Source organism: Orycteropus afer, unplaced genomic scaffold (assembly GCF_000298275.1).
Source record: "Orycteropus afer afer isolate SDZICR_OR568_19922 unplaced genomic scaffold, OryAfe1.0 scaffold00816, whole genome shotgun sequence".
Lineage (NCBI taxonomy): Eukaryota > Metazoa > Chordata > Mammalia > Tubulidentata > Orycteropodidae > Orycteropus > Orycteropus afer.
The window spans coordinates 404202-411896 of NW_006922403.1; positions in this window are offsets into that span (position 1 = coordinate 404202).

Genomic DNA, 7695 nt, shown 5'->3' on the forward strand with positions numbered 1-7695 from the left:
AACATATTGGGGGCTTATGACTGGAAAGGTGCAATATGTTCCTTGTTACTCTTATACCTTACACCCTCTTGGTGAACGGAGGTGCAGCCATCCCCCACCTCCACCCAATCTGTGCTCTGACAGACACTGGATGCCCTGCCCCTCACAATTTTTTTGTTTTTGTTTGTTTTAAAATTATTCTTTTTATCTTCCTTTCTGATTATTTATTTTTTATTCTTTCTTTTTCCCTTCCCAAGTTCTAGCTTTTGTTTTTTTCTCTCCCCTTTGCCTGGTTCCCATCTTTTTTTTTTTTTTTTTTCTTTTTTTCTTTCTATTTATGTTTCTATAGTGCCAAAGTCAATAGTCATATTGACTATGCAAAGGCATTTGATTGTGTGGATCATGACAAATTATGGATAACATTGAGAAGAATGGGAATCCCTGAGCACTTGATTGTACTCATGAGGAATCTGTACCTTGACCAGGAGGCTGTCGTTGGAACAGAACAAGGGGACACTACATGGTTTAAAATCAAGAAGGGAGTGCATCAGGGTTGTATTCTTTCTCCACACTTATTCAATCTATATGCTGAGCAAATAATCCGAGAAGCTGGACTATATGAAGAAAAACGTGGTATCAGGATTGGAGGAAGAATCATTAACAACCTGAGATATGCAGACGATACAACTTTGCTTGCTGAAAGTGAGGATGACTTAAGGCACCTACTGATGAAGGTTGAAGAATACAGTCTGCAGTATGGATTACATCTCAACATAAAGAAAACAAAAATCCTCACAACTGGACCAATGAGCAGCATCACAATCAATGGAGAGAAGATTGAGGTTGTCAAGGAATTCACATTGCTTGGTTCTACAATCGATGCCAACGGAAGCAGCAGTCAGGACATTAGACGTCGTGTAGCATTGGGAAAGTCAACTGCGAAGGAACTGTTTCAAGTGCTAAGGAGCAAGGATATCTCCTTGAGGACTAAGGTGCACCTGACACAAGCCATGATATTTCCAATCACCTTGTATGCATGTGAGAGCTGGACAATGAATAGGGAAGACCGAAGAAGAGTTGATGCTTTTGAGTTGTGGTGCTGGCGAAGAATGCTGAAAGTACTATGGACTGCTAAAAGAACTAACAGATCTGTCCTGGAGGAAGTGCAGCCAGAATGCTCCTTGGAAGCAAGAATGGCCAGACTTCATCTCACCTATTTTGGTCATGTTGTAAGAAGGGACCATTCCCTGGAGAAGGATGTCATGCTTGATAGGGTGGAGGGTCGACGAAAGAGGGGGAGGCCTTCAACGAGATGGATTGATACAGTGGCTGCGGTGATGGGCTCGAGTATAGCAGGGATTGTGGGGCTGGTGTGGGATCGGGCAGTGTTTCGTTCTGCTGTGCATGGGGTCGCTATGAGTCGGAAACGACTCGACGGCACTTAACAACAACAACAACAACAGTGCCAAAGTCATTTGACTGATAATCAGAAGGCTAGTGGTTCAAACCCACCAGCCACTCCCTGGAAGAAAGGTTGGGTGATTTACTTCCATAGTGATACCGCCTCAGAAACCCAAGGAGGAGTCGCTATGAGTTGTATCCAACTCCACAGCAGTGAGTTTGGTTTTGGTTTTGGTTTTGTCTTTTAAAAATATTTCTTTAAGTATTTCTTCTCATTTATTGCCTTTCCTTTGTTTTGTTTTGATTGGTTTGGTGATGTTTCCTGTGTATTTACGCAGTATATTTTTTTTGTCCTCTTGTTTTCTTGTTTTTACTTTTCTGGTGGTTCTTTTGATTGTTGTTTTTGTCTAACTGAGTGGAAGACAGCAACTGTGCTCATACTACTCAACCATACCCCCATCTCTAGCAGCCCCACCTACTGAGGGAGGGCCACCATTTGCTTCTGCACCAATTGGCCAATAAGAGATAACAGCCAATACAAGTCTAACTCAGCCTGAACTGCTTTTCACAAACACCTAACACATATGTGCACTCACTCTCAATCTCTATCATACCCCCCATAGACAGGTGGTGAGTGCATAAATACTATCAACTAGTGAATAGAGGAGCACAGTACTCTGCTTACTCATATATATCAAAACAAAACACAGAAGAAAAAAAATCTTCAGCAAATAACACTGTGGTAGTTAAGTTGGTATGTCAACTTGGCTGGGCCTGGTAGAGTGGCTGAGCAGCTGGAGGTAGTTATTCCCGTGGAGAGATTGGTAATTAACTCCAAGGTGGAATCTATTGGAGTAACTGAGTAGCTGCTTTACAGATGTGGTTTGCGTCCAGTATAATAGAAGCAACTTTGAGGAAGGTCTCCAGCCTTTTGGCATGCTTGAACCCTGCATGTAGCCAAGTTATTGTTCAACAGCCTGCCATTCCCTGCTGATCTTGCAACTTCATCTGAACTTGAATTAATGGTCTGCCATGTTGTTTGGTAATATTGGAACTGTGCCTTTTTACTTGTCAACCTTGGGCTTCTCAGCCTCAGCAGCCAGCAGCTGCCTGAGTGAAGAAAGCTCAAGTTTCAGTGGGCCAGGAGAAGGAGCAGAGCTGAAGACCAAGGTTGAGGGGCTTTCACCAAGCCCCTAAGGTCTGGTGCTTTGAACTCAGACTTAAAGCCTCCAAAATTATAATAGAATAAACTCCTGTTTAGCAAGCCATTCCATTTGTGATTTATTCCTATCAGAGGGGCACTAGGTAACTAGAACACACACCAACATACAATCATCAATTAAATATAAACATAATGTTACAATGTCTCAGAAACAGCAGATCATCACAGTCCACATAAAGTGCTTCTACAAATCAATTTTTAAAGAAACAACCTTTAAAAGGAAAAGAACAAAACATGAAAGAAAATTTCAGAAAAATGAATACTAATGCTTCTTAAAAAGTAGAATTATTAATATAGTATTAACAGGTCTTCCTTGTAGGTGTATGGGTATTATCCTATCATTGACAGCTTTGTGCTTCAGGATAGCTCTTGAAATGTTCCTATTGGTGATGAATCTGACACCATTCCTCTTAAAATTATCATTTCCAGCATAGTATACCATAAGATTGTCTAATTAAAATTGGCCAATACCAGTCCATATCAACTCACTAGTGCCTAGGGTATAAATCTTTATGCATTTCCAATGGCTAAACATGATGAGCTGTGGAATGACATCAAGGACATCTTACATGAAGAATGCAAAAGTTCATTAAAAAGAAAGAAAAGATAAAAGTGGATGTCTGAAGAGGCTCTAAAACTTCCTCTTGAATGGAGAGAAACTAAATTGAAGGAAGAAAAATTATAAAACAAAAGAGCTGAACAGTAGATTTAAAAAAGCAGCTGTAGAAGACAAAGTATTATAGTGAAATGTGCAAAGACCTGGAGTTAGAAAACTAAGGAAAGAATATGCTTGGCATTTCTCAAGTTGAAAGAACTGAAGAAAAAATTCAAACCTTGAGTTGCAATACTGAATGATTCTATGGGAAAAATATTGAATGATTCAGGAAGTAGCAAAAGATGATGTCAGGAATACTCAGAGTCACTATACCAAAAGGAATTGGTCAATCATCAACCATTTCAGGAGATAGCATATGAACAAGAAGTGATGGTTTTAAAGGAAGAAGTCCAAGTGCCATTGAAGGAATTGGGGGGAAGAAAAAAAAAAAAAAGACTCAAGGAATTAACAGAATACCCATTGAGATATTTTAACAAATGGTGGTAATGTTAGAAAGACACATTCTTCTATGCCAAGAAATTTGAAAGATAGCTACCTGGCCACATGACTGAAGAGATCAATATTTGTGCTCACAGCAATGAAATATGATTCAACAAATTGTAGAAAGTATTAAACAGTATCATTATCATATGCAAGTAAAATATTGCTGAAAATAGTTCAAAAATGGTTGTAGTAGTTCATGGACAGGTAACTACCAAAAACTCAAGCTAGTTCCAGAGGAAGACATGAAATAAAGGATATCATTATTGCTGTTGTGGTAGTTAAGTTTGTGTATCAACTTGGCTAGGCCTGGTTGAGTGACTGGGCAGCTGAATGTAGTTATGCCCCATGGTGAGATTGGTAATTAACTCCATGGTGGAATCTATTGGAGCAGCTGAGTAGCTGCTTTGGGTATGTGGTCTGCTTGCTGTATATAAGAAACAGCCTTGGGAATAGTCTCTAGCTTATGGCATGCTTGAACCTTGCATGTAACCTTGTCATTGTTCAGTAGACTGCAATGCTCTGTCGACCTTGGGACTTACAATGGACTTGAATTAATGGCCTGCCATGTGGTTTGGTCACATTGGGACTGTGCCATTTTATTTGTCAACCTTAGGCTTGTTAGCTGCCTGAGTGAAGAGATGCCTCTAGCTTCATTGAGCCAGGAGCAAGTGGCAGAGCTGAAGCCCAAGGTCAAGGGGCTTTCACAGAGCCCCTAGAGCCTGGCACTTTGAACCTGGATTTCTAGACTCCCTAACTGTTAAACTCCTGTTTGTTCAAGCCACCCCATTTGTGGTATATTCTTGTCAACGTGGCACTAGGTAACTAAAACAGATGTCAAATGGATCTTGGCTGAAAGCAAAGAATACCAGAAAGATGTTGACCTGTGTTTTTTTGACTATGTAAAGGCATTTGACTGCACAGATCTTAACAAATTATGTATAATATTGTGAATAATGGAAATTCTAAAATACTGAATTGTGTCATGATGAACCTGTACATAGATCAAGAGGCAGTCATTAGAACAGAGAAAGGGAATACTGTATGGTTTAAAATCAGGAAAGGTGTGCATCAAAGTTGTCTTCCTTCAACATATTTATTCAATTATATGCTGAGAAAATAATCCAAGAAGCTGGACTACATGAACAAGAATGAGGCATCAGGATTGGAGCTTCTTCCAATTAACAACCTTGAGATATGCAGGTGGCATAACCATGCTTACTAAGAGTGAAGAATTCTTGAAACACTAACTGATGAAAGTCAAGGACTACAGCCTTCAAGATAGATTACACTTCCATAGAAGGAAATAAAAAATCCTTACAACTATATCAATAAGCAACATCATGAAGAATGGAGAAAAGATTGAAGTTGTCAGGAGTTAATTTTACATAGATCCACTGTCAGTGTCCATGGAAGCAATAGTGTAGAAATCAAGGATGTTTTACACTGGACAAATCTACTGCAAAAGGCCTCTTTCAAGAGTTAAAGAGCAACAATGTCACTTTGAAGACTAAAGTACATATGACTCAAGCCCTGGTATTTTCAACAGTTTCATATGCGTATGAAAGCAGGACAATGAATACAGAAAACAGAAGAATTATTCATTTCAATTATGGTATTAGCAAAGAATATTGAAAATACCCATGGACTGTGAGAAGAATGGAGCTCTGGTTGTGTAGTACCTAAGGCAGTTGACTACTAAACAGAAGGCTGGCTGTTCAAATCCACCAGCAACTCCTGGGAAGGAAGGTTGGGCAATCTACTTCCATAGTGAAACCACCTCAGAAAACCAATGAGGGGACGCTATGAGTCCAATCCAACTCAACGTCAGTGAGTGTGTATGTGTATGTGTGTGTGTGTGTGTGTGTGTGAGGAATAAACAAATGTGTCTTGGAAGAAGGACAGCCAGAATGCTCCTCAGAAGTGAAAATGAGGAGTTCCGGTAAGATGGCGGACTAGGCAGAAAGACTGCACAGACCCTCTTCAACAAAGAAAAGGGAAACCAAATAACACAGACACAGAAGATAATCCTGGATCCCTAAGCCTTGAAGGGAAGGATATGGAAGTGGACTAAACCCCAACTAGCAGAAGAATTTGCATGAAAATACCAAAAAAGGGGACATATGGAGCTACAGTCTGGCAGTGATCCTGAGCAATCCTGATGGCACAGCACAGACAGCTTTGAGAATGCTGAGTGGCTGTAGGATCTAAGAATTAACCTAATAATCAGCCCTGCTAGCCAGGGACTGCACGGAGGACTGCTCTGGTGGCTGAGGAATAAACAGAGAAGGTGAAGAGAAACATGGGCTGAGCTGTGGACTTTTGCCTGTCTGGAAGATGCTGCCATTTTGAATATTCACAAGTGGCCTGACCATTTTGGATATTTAAAGGGACAGTGCTCTTGCAGATTCTAGGGACTTAAGAACAGTTTCTGTTTCCCAGCAATGCCAAGGACACTCCAGACCTGCAAGACTGAAAAGATGAGACATTCCTCTTGTTACTCTTATACCTCCACACACTTGGTGAATGGAGGTGTGGCCATCCCCCACTCCCACCTACCTTCTGGGCCCAGTGGAACTCCAAAACTGTCTGATTGCTCAGAGGGAGCCTGGGTGCCCTGCCCTGTCCTCCACCGACTTTTTTTCTTTTTTGCTTTCTTTTTTCTGGTGATTAGTTTGCTTGTATTTGTCTGTTTCAAAACAACTAATATTATTAATACTTTTGTGCTTTTTACTGTTATTCTTATTCTTTCCCTCCAAGGTTTCAGTTTTCAGCTTTATTTCCTTTCCCTATTCCCAGTTGAAAATTTTTTCTTTATTTTTCCTTCATTCAATTTTTTTCTCCCTTTTTTCTCATGGTTAACCCCATTGATTGTTTTTCTTTTTGCATTTTTCCCATTTATTTTCTTCATAACTCTCCTTCTCTACATTTTTTCTCTTAGTGTCCTATCCCCAGATATTGCAGGTTTTCTTGTTGTTTTTTCTTCTTCTTTTTCCCTTTTTTCTTTTTTTGGTTACTCTTCCTGTGTGGTTACATGGTGTGTTTTTTGTCCATGTGCTTTTAGTTTTTGGATTGTTATTCAATTGTAATTTTTGTTTAACTGAGAGGGTGACAGCAACAGTCCCCATAAGACACAACTACACCCATACCTCCTGCAACTTCACTTACTGAGCAAGAGCCACTACCTCCTTCTTCACCAATGGGCCAACAATAAAAAAGGACCAAGAAGAGCCTGAATCATGCTTGGCTGCTCTTCTAAATACAACAACGCCACAATGCCTCAGAGACAACAGACCATCACAGTCCACACAAAGAAGCAGGATAAAGCGGTAGAAACAAGGAAGCAGGAGATAGACCCAGAACACATCCCTGAGGAAGAAGCAGCATTGGAACTCTCTGAAAAGGAATTCAAAGAATTATATTTAGGTATCTTCAAAGGGTTGAGAGACAGACCAAAGAAAATACAGAAAAAACCTGAGAAGAATTTTGGAAGAAAATACAAGAACAAAATGACAAAATAAATGAAAAATTAGAATGATTCTAAATCTGCAGATAGAAATCCAGAAGATTAATATTAAATTGTCAGAAATAGATAACACATTGGAAGAGCAAAGAAATAGAACTGATGCAATGGAAGACAGAATTAATGAGATTGAAGACAAATACCTGAATACTTCTTTGGAAAGGGATCAATCGGAAAAAAAAAAAAAAAATCAAAACAAAATTAATAAAGCCTCAGGTTTATGTGGGATACCATCAAAAGGAATAACTTATGTGTCATTGGAATTCCAGAACAGGAAGAGAAAAACAAAACCACTGAGAAAATAGTCCAAGATTCACTGGAGGAGAACTTCCCTGATATGATAAAAGAGGAGAATATACCCATTCAGGAAGTCCAATGAACCCCAAACAGGATAGACTCCAAAAGAAAATCACCAAGACACATCATCATCAAACTCATCAAAACCAAAACAAAGACAGAATCCTGAAAGCAGCA